This window comes from Priapulus caudatus, unplaced genomic scaffold (genome assembly GCF_000485595.1).
Source record: "Priapulus caudatus unplaced genomic scaffold, Priapulus_caudatus-5.0.1 Scaffold45, whole genome shotgun sequence".
NCBI lineage: Eukaryota > Metazoa > Priapulida > Priapulimorpha > Priapulimorphida > Priapulidae > Priapulus > Priapulus caudatus.
Genome location: NW_014577106.1, coordinates 144850 through 160478, shown reverse-complemented (window position 1 = coordinate 160478; position 15629 = coordinate 144850).

Sequence of the window (15629 nt, the reverse complement as noted above, 5' to 3'; positions counted from 1 at the left end):
TATTTACTACCAAAGTCTTAATGTTTCTCTACTCTCTTTCACCTATTATTGCCGACAATTTCTTGTAAATGCCGTCCAAATGCTCATCTGCAACACACTGTCACACGCTGGCCGCCGCATATATATTTATGTGTCAGTGTGCAGCAGCTAGCGTGCGGTGTACTTATGTGTTGCAGATGAGCATTTTACCGGCATTTACAGGTGATTATAGGCGAAATAGAGTAGAGAAACATTAAGACTTTGGTAGTAAATACATTGCGTGATTAATTTACCTTTTTTTTTATTGAGACGTTCCAAGTGCCTGTGCTGCTAACAATCTTGGGGCAGCAGTGGCTGAATTCAACGGGAAGGACATTAATTGGGAAGTATTAAATGGTTAGAGTTAGTGTTAGGGTTAGGGTTAGGCCTACTCGGACGTTGAGATCATAGACTGTATCAACAACAATAGAGATCCAATTCAGCTGGCATCCATTTACACGTACCCAAACTTATCTTGGTTTTGCCACCGGATAATTGCTATGCAATTATTTTGGCATGACTATACACAGATGTAATTTCCGAATCCTATTCCCCAAATGCGATTCACCAACATTGCAACAGTACATCACATCATAGCTCTAGTACTATAGCCCGCGTACATTCGCTGCCTGCGGCAGTCAATGTACGCGGGCTATAGTACTAGAGCTAATCACATCACAACTACATTATTAATTTCCCAGTATTGACAGTACTGTTGACGTGGAAACAGACAACATTGACGCTTCGCATCACTTCTCATCCTCACTTCCCGTGTGATTTCCTCTACTGACCGTATAGTTATAATGCGTTTATATGTGCGTTTATATATTGCGTTTATATATGCTGCATTTCTATGCACCTCTCCCCATTGGTTGCCATGATTACTACGGTACTGTGTAACGAGTTACTTCTGAAACGAGTTTTCTCATTACGTGCGTGCGTGCATGTGTGCGTGCGTGTGTGCTCGCATGCGTACAGGGATTTTTGGAGCACATCAATCGCTTTATCAATAACCAAAAGCCACAAAATCTAAACTTAAATTGTCGTCCTGTAGCCTCGATCTGTCTTCTGCACTCCGTTTTTCGTTCTGTCTTCTGCATTCCGTTACTCTTTCTCTGTTTTCCGTCTGTGATTCGATTCTTTTGTAGTAGCTGAAAGATACAACAGGGAGAGTAAAAACATATCTATAGTAAACAAATGTTAAGTAGGCGAAATACAAATAAAGGAAGACCCAGTGTCTTTAATTACATTTTTGCATATATGAAGTAATATAACGCAGCAGAATTTTGTAGCGAGGCTGTGTGATGCTTATGAGATTACAATAATTACATTCCAATATCTCAGCCTATGAGTGTCGTAGAGACAAGCGGTTGTTCTTGCTTTACATAAAATGGTCTTGTTTTAATCTGTTAATTAATTAAATGGTGGCAAGTGGGCGAAGACCGTTTATGCGACCGCGTCCGGGGTAACCGACGACCAACCTACAATCCACAACATTAAAAACCCCAGAAGACAGCCTCTCACCCTTGGCGCTTGGAATGTACCTCTAATGGTAGTGATAATTCAATCAGACCAGAACGTGCAACAGCTATCTTCTGCAGAGAATTCGAGAAAGCATGTATTGATATCTGTGCGCTCAGTGAAGTAAGACGTCCCGGCTCAGGCAATATCGTTGAAAGAAGTCACACAATCTACTGGAGTAGAGGAAAAGAGAAAGCAGCAGATGTTGGTTTTGCCATCGCAAACAAACTAGCTCCTCAAGGTATCAATCCGATACCAATCAATGGCAGGCTTATGTCAGTGCGCATATAGTTGAAGAGTGGCGAACACCTTGCACTTATCAGCGTATATGCACCAACTATGCAAAGAACACATGAAGACAAAGAACAGTTTTACGAGAGGCTTGGCACATGTATTACAGCAGCCAAAGATGACAACATCATAGTTCTAGGTGATCTTAATGCTCGTGTTAGCATAGACTGGAAATCGTGGCCATCTGTCATCGGTAAACACGGCGTTGGTAATATGAATTCAAATAGACTAATGCTATTAGAGTTCTATACCAGATTTCGGCTTACAATCATGGGTACAATGTTTCACCTCAAAGACAGCCTGAAGAACACATGGCAGCACTTGCGGTCAAAGCACTGGCATCAGATTGACCATGTACTAGCAAATCAAGCTGCAAAGCAACACGTCATAGCGACCAAAGTCAATCAAACAGCAGACTGCTTCACTGATCACAAGTTGATTGTTTGTAAATGTCATTTCTCCATAAAGCCAGAGAAGAAAGGCACAAATCCTCCTAAAAAGCTTGACACTGGCCTCAACAATGAGAGAAAAGAAATGCTGCAACAGTTCTTGAATGAAAAATTGTCCGATTGCAAAGAACATTGGGAAGAATTCGGAGAAGTGCTTCAAAATGCAGCCAAAAAGGTATTTGGAAATAAGGAAAAGAAACAGAATAACTGGTTTGACGAGCAGGATAAAGAAATCAGAGAACTGCTTTAAAACAAGAAACAGAACAGGAATGCTCTTAGAGAGCGTATCAGAAAGCTAAAGAATGACTGGTTCCAGCGAAAAGCTAAAGAAGCAGAGATTTTTTCACATAAAAATAACCACAGAGAATTTTATGCCACTCCCAATGCTGTCTACGGTCCAAGAACTAAATGCTCCCATCCTGTTAGATCAAAAGATGGCGAGCTCCTGACTTCACCAGATAGCATCAAAGACAGATGGGTAGAGCATTTCAATAATTTTCTGAATCAACCAACTGATGTTGATTTAAGCATATTGGATGACATAGAGGAACATCTAATTATTGCGTCCTTTGATGATCCAATCTCAGAAGAAGAGCTAGATAAATCTCTCAAGAACACCACGTTAGGAAAAAGTCCGGGCCCTAATGAAATACTCCCTGAAGTTCTTGTGCATGGCGGTGCTCGTTTGAGAGCTTTTCTACTTGTACTCTTTCACATCTTCTGGACAACAGAGGAGATTCTCTCCGACTTGATTGCTCCTAACATCACCATCATGTTCAAGGAAGGTGACAGAAGTCAGTGCGGCAATTATAGAGGTATATCACTTCTAGGCGTCGTTGGTAAAGTCCTAGCAGACGTCATCTTGCAGAGACTACATCACCTTGCAGAGAAGATATGCCCACAATCTCAGTCAGGGTACCGTAGGGGCAGAAGTACTGTGGATGGAATCTTCACCCTTCGACAAGTAATGGAAAAAAACGAGAACAGCGCAGAAGTTTGTATATAGCTTTTGTGGACTTCACTAAAGCGTTTGACACCGTTAATCGTGAGCTTCTCCTTATCATCCTGAGTAAGCTGGGCTGCCCTGCGAATTTCATGAGAAGCTATATCATCAAGAAGCTATATACGAACGTGCACGCAAGACTCATTGTAGATGGGGAACTCACACATGTCTTTTAGTACAGCAGTGGTGTCAAGCAGGGTTGTAAGCTAGCACCAACACTCTATGGCATCTATGCAGCTGTTGTACGTTGTCTTGCTTATAAGAAAATCAAGCACACCTGCAGTGTAAAGGTCAGATTTCGCTATGATGGTGATCTATTTGATCTTCGAAGACTGAAGTCTAAGACCAAAGTTCTTACCGAGTACATCAGGGAGGCTCAATATGCAGATGATATAGCCATGTTCAGTGAAACTTTCGGTGGACTACAGTTGTTACTCACAGCTTACAATGACCTTGCTAATAAGATGGGACTACGTATTAACACTGCAAATACAGAGACCATGCGCATTGGTACTGAAGCTGAGTTCTTCATAGATGGCACCAAGTTGGCGAACGTCACCCGCTTCAAATACCTTGGCAGCTATATAAAAGATGACCGCTCTATAAAAGAGGAACTTGCAGCTCGTATCCAAATAACATCATGTGCATTTGGTCGACTACGTCAAAGAGTGTTCAACTCACGTGCCCTAAACTGAGATATAAGAATACCTGCAAAGGAGGTGTGGTGATGTCCTTGATCAGTGGAGGAATGTTCTAGACAACCGATATAAGTGGAGAGGACTTGTGCATACAACTTGTAAAAGATTCAACATAAAGAGAATCAAACAGTATGAAAGAAAAAGTGAACGAAGACTAAAGAATTTGTACAAAAGATGATCTATGAACTTTATATCGATAGATATTTGTACTACATTTATTATTCTGTGTAATGCCCGTTTCGGGCTCTCTATAGGCGTATATATCTTGTTTTAATGTACTTGCAGATGGCGCTCTTGCGTCGGTCACCATTGACTGCAAAGTGAATTTTCTTTGGTTGTTCTCATACGTTCAAACTAGCCGCGGGCGGGCCGACGGCACGTGTGCATGGTAAAATCTGATCTACATGCATCACTTTGCTCGCAGCATCGCTCCACGATTCCCAGCTATGCTAATGTACACGGAAAAGGCGCTCCGACGTCGGTCGCCGTTGACTGCCAAGAAAATTTTTTTCGGCCGTTCTTATACGTTCAAACTGAAGCCGGGCAGGGTGACAGCACGTGTGCTTGTTAAAATCCGATCTATAATATTCACTTTGCTCGCAGCATCAATCCCTAGGTTCCCCGCTATGCGGATATTAATGTACGTGCAGATGGCGCTCGTGCGTTGCTCTACGTTGACTGCCAAGATAATATTCTTCGGCCGTTCTCATACGTTCAAACTAGTCGCGGGCGGGCCGACGGCACGTGTGCCTGGTAAACTCTGATCTACATGCTTCACTTTGCTCGCATCATCGCGCCACGATTCCCAGCTATGGTAGTGTACACGAAAAAGGCGCAGCGCCGTCGGTCGCCGTTGACTCCCAAGACAATTTTCTTCGGCTGTTCAAACTGAAGCCGGGCAGGCTGACAGCACGTGTGCTTGGTAAAATCCAATTTATAATAGTCATTTTGCTCGCAGCATCACGTCCTGGGTTCCCCGCTATGCCGATATTAATGAACGTGCAGATGGCGCTCGTGCATCGGTCGCCGTTGACTGCCAAGAGAACTTTGTTCGACCGTTCTCATACGTTCAAACTAGTCGCGGGCGGGCCGACGGCACGTGTGCATGGTAAATTCTGATCTACATGCTTCACTTTGTTCGCATCATTGCGCCACGATTTCCAGCTATGGTAATGTACACGAAAAAGGCGCAGGTTGACTCTCAAGACAATTTTCTTCGGCCGTTCTTATACGTTAAAACTAGTCTCGGGCAGGCCGAGAGCACGTGTGCTTGGTAAAATGCGATTTATAATATTTACTTTGCTTGCAGGATCACGCCCTGGGATTTTCGCTATGCCGATACTAATGTACGTGTAGATGGCGCTCCTGCGTCGCTCACCGTTTACTGTCAAGAAAAATTTCTTCGGCCTTTCTCATAATTCACGCCCATCCTCAAGATCTCCCAAGAAGAAGAATATTTTGCCAAGATTATGAATTTAAAATGAAGAGGGGTTATCCCAGCATATATTTCTGTGATAATATATTCCATCAGCAGACCTCACTTATGAAATAGGAAGCAGACCTTGCATGTAATGTCTCCGCTGCATAAACCAGTCAGTATACAATCTGGCTACGTCACTGCTTTAGCACATGCGCAATATCTCACCAGAGGTGTTATATTTTGTGCTGAAAATACATTTAATATGGCCAGGGGGGATCTCAGCATAGGTTTCTGTAATAAATTTTTATCAGTAGACCTGTGTGTATAATTAGGAGACCGCCCTAGCCAGTAGGCTGAAAAACTACTACTTCATCCCCGCCCGCCCTTCCCCTTGTCACCCTTGTCGCACGCTTAGCCTGCTTCTTCTTTCACCGCCCTTCGGCTGTCTTCCCTGCCACCTTCCCTCAGTCTCCCACCCCTCTCTCTCACATCAAGCTATATTACGTACTTTTATTTAGGGCGTACTGCACGTCTGAAACGGTACTCGCGCATGCGCAATATCTCCCAAGAAGATAAATATTTTGCCAAAATTATGAATTTAAAATGAAGAGGGGTTATCCCAGCATAGATTTCTATAATCATATTCTATCAGTAGACCTCACTTATGAAATAGGAAACAGACCTTGCATGTAATGTCCCGGCTGCACAATCGGGCTTCGTTACTGTTTTAGTGCATGCGCAATATCCCACGAGAGGAGTTACATTTTGTGCTGAAAATGCATTTAATATGGTCAGGGGGTATCTCAGCATTTGTTTCTGTAATAAATTCTTATCGGTAGACCTGTGTTTATAATTAGGAGAGCGCCCTAGCCAGTAGGGTGCAAAACTACTACTTCATCCCCGCCCACCCGTCCCAGTGTCTTCATTGTCGCACGCTCAGCCTCCATCTTCTTTCACCGCCCCTCGGCTGTCTTCCGTGCCACCTTCCCTCAGTCTCCCACCCCTCTCTCCCGCAGCCAGCTATATTACGTACTTTTATTTAGGCCGTACTGCACGTCTGAAACGGTGCACGCGCACGCGCAATATCTCCCAAGAATATGAATATTTTGCCAAAATTATGAATTTAAGATGAAGAGAGGTTATCCCAGCATAGATTTCTATAATAATATTTCATCAGTAGACCTGACGTATGAAATAGGAAGCAGACCTTGCATGTAAGGTCTCAGCTGCATAAACCAACTAGTGCACAATCTGGCTACGTTACTGTTTTAACGCATGCGCAATATCTCACGAGAGGAGTTATATTTTGTGCTGAAAATGCATTTAATATGGTCAGGGGGGATCTCGGCATAGGTTTCTGTAATACATTCTTATCAGTAGACCTGTGTTTATAATTAGGAGAGCGCCCTAGCCAGTAGGGTGCCAAACTACTACTTCATCCCCGCCCGCCATTACCCTTGTCTCCCTTGTCGCACGCTCAACCTCCTTCTTCTTTCACCGCCCTTCGGCTGTCTTCTCTGCCACCTACCCTCAGTCTCCCACCCCTCTCTCCCACAGCAAGCTATATTACGTACTGTTATTTATACCTGTGAATTATTCCGGTTTTGACGACTCGCGAACGAAGCAGAAGTAATATAATTATGTCTTCTTGTAGTATTATTAGTAGCAGTTGTGTTTTGGCGATGATATTGTTGTTCTCTTTAGTTAATCCATGTCCAACGTATATCCATCTATTCTAACGATATAGTGACATAGACACCGCATATAAATCAGGAGTAAATAATCACAAAATCTGTGATTATGTAAACTCGTGATATAATAAATTATGAAGTATTCGTTTTCTTTTTGACAAAAACGTAGAACAAACATAAAAATTCGCACGAACATCATCTCATATTACGTAGTTGGCATGTTCTATTCATTGGTAGTATCATTCTGGTAGACAATGTACGTCACGTGGCGAGTGTCTCACAATGACGTCATAACGCGACATCTCATTATAAAGGAGAATCTTGTGCCAGACATTTATTATGTAAATATAATTATTTTCGATATCTATCGTTCATCCACTGAGCTGTACATAATAACTGGACGACACATGTTAATATGTAATGAAATAGTGATATTCTGAGTATATATATATATATATATAGCGACGGGAATCAGATCGTGTTTGCGTTCGAACGACGCTTGGCACTGGCGCTTAGAACGGCTTCACCGCGCTCAACTACGCGCCAATCACGCGCGCGACTGCGCTGGCAACGATCATATAAATACCGCGCCGCGTTCTATAATCATCATTCTATTCTGCCGTGCTGTCAAGATAACAGTAAGATACTAAGATCAACATTATCACTTAAATCAATGATTTAACATCAAGATTATTTTCTACGCGAACAACCATGCCGCCAAAAGACAAGGGGAGAGCAGCAAGATCTTTGTGTGTTCTTCTATTTCTCCTCTCATGCCTCGCTCAGCATGATGAGGGTTTAGCAATGCAGTAGTTCGAGTTGTCCTTCTACGAGAAATATAGCATAGAGTATGTTGCCTCATCCATCAGTGGGGGACCCAACTGAACTGGTGGGGTGGCCAGGGTAGCACCCCAAATATACCCACAGTTTGGCAGGACGCTGATGTCTGAGCGTAACTACCAGTCCAAGTGTAATTGCGAAGGCCACAACGGCGTAGTCTGAGCGTGTTTGGCGTAGTACATCGTAGTAAGAACGGGTCGAGCTTGTTAGAGAGCGAGGGGGCACCATGGTCATCAGCGAGAGCGTGGTCAGGTCGCAGAGACATCTGCCATGGAACGAAGTAACAGCCGTGAATGAAACGTATTGATCAATCGCTGCTGAGAATCGGGGGCGACAATTTTTCACGAGTAGCGCACCGACACGCTTGCGATACGACCAATAAGTTGCGTAGGCTACGCTCGAGTTAGCGTGGGTATACGCGCGCTTCACGTCTGCTAATACGCTCCGCACTGTGCGCTGTATTTGCGCCTAACGCTGCGCACGCACGAATTATTTGAACATGTTCAAGAAGTTTGGCCACGCTCTCCACGCTCTATGGCTGACTGCACCGCGGCTCGATGACGATGCGCAGTACGTCTATATCAAGTCCACACTGCGTTCTATCACGTTTCCCACGCAGCTCGTTAGACGTAGTACGAGCGTAGTGGATCCGTGGGCCTGGTGTGACTGGGGTATTAGTGCTATTAATAGTGCTTAATTACACGTATTGTACTATGTAATGCGATAATCAGCATAGATGAAAAACTCTTATACATGATATGATCGGCCTAATGCACAAAAATAACTTAGAAGGGCATCCATTAACAATATCCAGTTACATCCATCGCATAACGTGTTACGTTTCTTCAGTGATGATTGCATATCGCCTAGATAGGGATAATCCTGGTAACTAACAATACACTTTCAACAATACAGTCGGTTATTGTTGAACACATTCTAACAATTGCACTGTGTATTGTAGTAGGTAACCTAACAACTGTGTATTTTAAAATTCAATTTCAATTTTTCATTAAATTCAATTAAATCAATTAATAATTTTCAATAAAAAATTATTTGAATAAATGTCAATTTCAAGTTTACAAATCAAAAAGTAAACTAATTAAAAAAACAAAAAACAGTGTATTGTTAGAAGGTGTTCAACAATACACAGTGTATTGTGAAAGCTCATAGGTAGCCTACTACAATACACAGTGTATTGTTGAAAGCTCATAGGTACCTACTACAATTCACAGTGTATTGTTAGAAGGTGTTCAACAATAAACACAGTGTATTGTTGAAAGCTCGCTAACAATACACAGTGTATTGTCGCAATGCCTAAACATACAACACACTGTGTATTGTTAAGTTACCAGATTATCTGCAGATAGGATATTCCGTGTCTGTTATATTTTGGTCAGGCTTGCGATCATATAACAGAAATTTCTTTAACATAATTTTTTTACACTGAAACCGTCGTAATTTGTTAATTTAACTAAGCCCAGAGTTTGAAACATTTCATAGGTTTATGAAACTATGCAGTAAATACGAGTTAAATTAACAAGGATTTCTGTGAGTGATTCCGGCTAAGAGTGTGTACAGAGAAAACAGCATGTACAAAAATCTGTTTGTCTCCTAAATATTATTGTTATGTTAAGAAAATGCCGTGAAATTGAATGAACGAATGGCAGAAGAAAGAAGAGGCGGAGGCGGAGGCGGAAAATTAACAAGAGAAGATTGGCAGAGGGGAAAAAAAGCAAGTGGGAGAAGAGATTGATCAGAAAAAGAGGAGAGTACTACGCTCTGCTGAGTACCGCTACAGCATACACTAATCAATGCTGATAGTGAGGAGGGCTTTAAAAACAGAGAATTTGAAAGTTAAAAAGAGAAAAAAACCCAAGAGTGGCGGCCTAATTTTTGTGAGCATGCACCACTTATGCGAGTTTTTTCCGCCCCAGTAAAACCGCGAAATATTGATGCTAAGGATGTCACATTTTTACTACATTGCTCATGCTTGGCCATGCCCACTATCTGCCAAAACCCACATTATGTTATATTATTGATTATATAAATTTAAAGTATATTTACGAATAGTTTAATAATACCAGTATTCTCATTAAATGTTTAAGGTAGCTCAGTTTAAGCATTCCAAATTTCCAATTCTTGTGCCATGATATAACATATAGAACCAGATCTACAAGCACATAGGCCGCATCACCTGCAAAAAATGTATTCCATTTTAAATAAGAAGGTTATTATTACGTTGAAATTATACATTGACGTGGAAAGCGCTTGTAGCTTAGCGAATAATACTAACCGGGACATGGTGATCGTGATCGTAGATGGCAGCACGATCCACATACTTGATAACTGACCGAATAGGAAGGAAATATATATATAATATATATAAATGGGCTTATTGCAAAACTGGCTATGTCCATTTTTTTTCAAAATGAGTTTGAACCACCAATTATAGTATGTGAACATAGGTACCGCGTACAGTACTTTTTTTCTTGAAAAAGCAGCCTACATCATGCTTAAAAGGACCCGATGCCTATGGAACAGTCATCGTTTAGTTGCGGAAAACGGCTGGGCTCACTTTGCTACAACACATCCTGCTTCATTTTATTTAACGCAATACTTGGTAATGAAAACAATTGTAAACGTGATTGTCAAGATAATTGTTTTGTCGAGGAATTTAAAAATCTAAAGAACTACTCTCATTTCAGTTCCGACCAGTCCTGCTAACTTTTCGAGTCTTAACTCTACACATTCTCGAGACTCTTCTGTCTTTTCTTCTCATGCAAAAGGGACAGTCAACGTTACCAGGAGTCCAGATGTTTTGTGCATAAAGTAGCTCTTTATATTATTGGAGCGTAAGCCACTGGTCGTGTGTGATTAAACTCGAAGCTGCGCGAGAGAATCTGGCCATAAAGGTTGGGCTTTAATCGACTTGCCTACATAATATTTATATTTACAAGACGGCCTTAGTTTCCAAAACTGGCGGCAGAGCTAGATGCAGCTCTTCTTTGGGAGAAATGAAACAACGTAAACGACAGATAGATTAAAGCCAATACCTTGATTTTTGACAAATTCACCTTCTCTGATACACCGCGACATGTGTTATCTAAAGTCAACTCATGAGCGGAGAGGGTTTAAATGAAGCAAGTGTGGTAGGCAAGTACAGCGTTTTCGCAACTAAAAGCATGCAATTTATGAATGGGGTTCTTTTAAAGGCATGAATGTAGGCTGTTTTTGCCAAGAAAAAAGTACTGTAGCGTACCTATGCTGTAACAGTAACTATCACATTGGTGGGTGTAAACTATTTTTTGAAAAAATGGACATAGCAGTGTTTTGCAGAATAAGCCCTTATTATATTTATATATATTTCTTTCCTATTCGGTCAGTTATCAAAGTAATTGGTCGTGCTGAGCCATCTACGACAGCGATCACATGTCCGGTTAGTATTATTCGTAAGTCAAAAGGTCGCTTATGCCAGCGTCCAAATGTTATAATGTTCAACGTAATATGGATCGCTGTCTTATTTTAAAATGGAACTACATTTTTTTGCAGTGATGGGCTATGTGCTTGTAAGATCTGGTTGCTATATGTTATATCGATGGCGTCAGGCAGAATTGGGAAATTTGGAATGGCTTAGACTCGAGCGACGTAGACCACATGTACAACACACACACTACACACCAGCACTACACATACAACCAATCTACACACTACCTAAACATACGAGACACAACACACAAAACACACAATGCACACGCATACATGACTACGACACACGCACACCTGTACCACAGTTATTATTAACTATTGCGTATATACTCAAACTATTATATAAATTAATACATACACACAGGCACGAATACAATTAACCATAACAATACCATACACAAACAACTAGCATTAATGCTGGTCGATTCACTGGCGCAGACAATACGGGGCAATGCCCAAGCAGTTGAGGCATGGATATAGAAATGTGACATTCTTACATCATATTGTCGGCGGTTTTACGTGGGGGAAAAACGTCGCAATAATGGTGGCAGCTCACCAGGAAATAAGGCCGCCTCTGTTTTTTTTTCTCTCTTTTAACTTTCAAAGATTTCTGTTTTTATAAGCCGTCTCACTATCAGGCATGTATTAGTGTAGTGCTGTAGGCTGACTCAGCAGAGGTAGTAACTCTCGCTCTTTCTTCTGATCAATACTAGCTTCTGCTCGCACTTATGCGTTCTTTTTCCCATCAATGGCAACCGCTCAGCTCGCTACTGTTAAACATATCTTACCTGCCTCGCCTCAGCCTCTTATCGCTACATTCTTCTGCATTCGGTTCAATTCAATTTCGACCGCCAGCGAGTAGCACCAAATCATCTGTCCACTAAAAACTAAAGCAATAATATTTAGGAGGACAAACAGATTTTGTAATGCTGTTTTCTGCTGCGTACACGCACGACCTACGCACGCACCGATCACTCAAACGACCGAGCACATTCACGTCACAGAAATCCTATGTTCATCTTAACCAGAGCATCATTCAACGACATCGAGACATTACTTACCACCTACCACCCACGCGCATCGCCTGCCCATAAAATACTGGTCGCCCTGCATCGCGCACTACATAATGGGACGCAAGGCTTGAGCACCCACGAGAACAACACGGCCACCCATATATGCACGGCCACCATCTGTACCGCACCCGCGAGCTAATTATTCTCATGGCCATACTACCTCAATTTTGGTGGACTTACACCACTTGTAGTGTATGTTTCACACACCGATACATACATCCACGATCACGGATTAAGACCCCGGACCGGAGCAAGACAATCCGACGAACACACGGAACGCACGCACACACCGCACACAAACCTAGTATTTCTAAACACAATTTCCGTATTAATTCCGATCAGATTTCCTTTGCGCTCTCCTTCCTTCCGTTGCATTTTTTTTTTGTTTTGCACTTGCTTTTCATTACTGTTTCTTGGTCACTTCTTTCTTTTTTTTCTTCCTTTATTTGATATTTAAGTACTCTTTTTTTGTTGTCTCATGTTCTTTTCCTGTGTATGTTAACGTAGGATTCCTCCGTTCTGTGATCTTGTTCGTTAACAAGCGTTTTGGGATTCTGTATGATTCTTTAGTCTTTTGGTTGGCTTGGCCGCTATATCGTTAGATCAACGTGCTCGTTGCTTGGGCAATTCGCTTCCAATACGTGTATAAGGAGTCTATATCACTAAATCGCGTACACCAGGGCCCCGATCTTCCGCCGAACGCCTAAGGGGGGTGGAACGTGTAGAAGGCAGTGTGGAGTAATAGAGTCTGCGATGCTGATGGGCCACGAGGGGCGCACGGTTCCGCAGAGCATGAGACAGCACGGAGCAGGCGTAGCGCACAACTTTTGGAACATGTTTGCCACGATAATTGTGTGTCAGACACGATGCGGGAAATACAGCGCAAGTGGCCGGGCGTATTGAGCGTGAAGCGTTAGTAACACGTACGGTGTAATAACTTATTTGGTCGTATCGAAGGTGTCGCGTGGTGAAAAGTTGTGACGTTCTCAGCACGATGTCCAATACGTATTTCATCACGCTGTAACTCGTCCAATGGAGATGTCTCTGCGACGGTGAAGAAAGCACGGCACGTCACGCACGCACACTATACCCAGCCCCCCGCACACACAGGCATACAACAACACATACATGCACACACACGCGCGCACGACTACACGACAGACACACACACACACACAGCACTACAGCACAGACACAAAACATACAGCAGCAAGCACACACACAGCACACAACACACACACACACATCACATAACACAAACACACACATTCGGCACCAGACAACCCCTACTAGGGCCACACACAACTATTATAAGTGGATTTGGCGGGTTTACTCTTATAATGCTAAGTGCTCAGTATAACCACGTATAGTTTATACGCTACACTACTTACATATAATAATACGTCTATATAGTTACTTCATGATACGTACACTATACAACTATACACTTCAAGACTCTGCACCGTGGATTGTTGGGCGTATATATAATTATTACCAGCTATATAAATTATTAAACGTTTTCGACTTAACAGCGCAACTCATCACATATTTGCATTATATTACACGAATGTGTGCTCGCTAGCTTACTCTTGGAGGGTACAACGCTAAGTTGAGTGATCGGGATAATAGTATATCGAAATCATATTGTGTATACTCTTCAGCATTAATTATAACTGTCTGCGCACCAAGACTCTGCCTTTACTAATGAGATGTTCGCAGGTTGGATGCACGTCTTGCGATGGTGTGTGAGAACAGCTCCCACCGTCTTCCATCGGTGACAGCTCGGATGGACATGTGGTTAACACCGACATCGTCAGGGCACTAGGACCCTACCTGACATAGATTGACATGCGACCTGCGCGACCACATAGGCTAATCCATGCAGATCGTCTGGGTTGGCGTCGCGTAGAATTGGTCTTATGTCTGTTCCTACGTTTTTGTCAACATGAGAATATTACGAATACTTCTTACAATGGACTTTTTGTACTGACTCTATTATAACACAACGAGTTTTTTAAGGACATTATAATCACAGATTTTGTGTTTATTTATTTACACTCCTGCGATTGTTTATTATGATAGCCGGTGTCCCTATTGTGTCACTATAAATCGGTTAGATATATATTTGGATATTTATTTGGAGCTATGCCATGACGAGGTTGACCTAAAGAGTGAACAACAATCCAATTTTATGCGCCGAAACACAACTGCGTAACCTCAGGACTAAAACTTAGCATTACGAATAATGCTATATGGCCGCTGGAAAACAGGGCCCCCCCCCTCCAGGGTACGGTAGACTGAGGTGCGGGGTAGCTAGAGTAGCACATACATTATTATGATTTATTGGCGGGCGTCGGCTTGTTTGTCGATTTCGCGAGTTCGGAACAACGGATAATGTGCGAGCAGGTACTGACAGTGCAATAAAAGTAACGGCGTCATACTGAGGTGGCGGGCTTGAACTGACCGGACTGACGAACGTGGTGAAAGAGATTTTGTAGGGGGAAAGGTGTGGCATAACAGACAATCAGCCGCAGGCGGTGGAAGAAAAAGGAGACTGAGTGTGCGAACAAGGGAGAGCAAGGGGAAGGGCGGGCGGGATGAAGTAGTAGTTTTGCACGCCTACGGCTAGTGCGCTCTCCTAATTATAAACAGCGGTCTACTGATAAAAATGTATTAGCAGAAGCCGCTATGCTGAGATATCCCCGTGACCATATTAAAAGGCATTTTCTAGCACAAAATATAACTCCTCTCGTGAGATATTCGGCGGCATGCGCTAAAACAGTAAGCGTAGGCCAGATTCTGCAGCTGGCTGATGTATGCAGCGGAGACCTTACATGCAAGGTCTGCTCCATACTTAATACGTGGGTCTACTGATGACTATTATCATAGAAATCTATGCTGGGATAACCTATCTTTATTTTATAATTCATAATTTGTCAAAATATTCATTATTCTTGGGAGATATTGCATGGCGCGAGCACCGTTTTCAGACGTGGCAGTACGGCTTAAAATAAAGACGTAATATTTTTAGCCCTTGCGCGTGCCTCGCTGAGGTGGCAAGGAGGGGGATGAGTGGAGACTGGAGGGTGATTTAGAGACTGTGCACTAAAAGACGAAGCCGAAGGGCGGGTTGATGAAA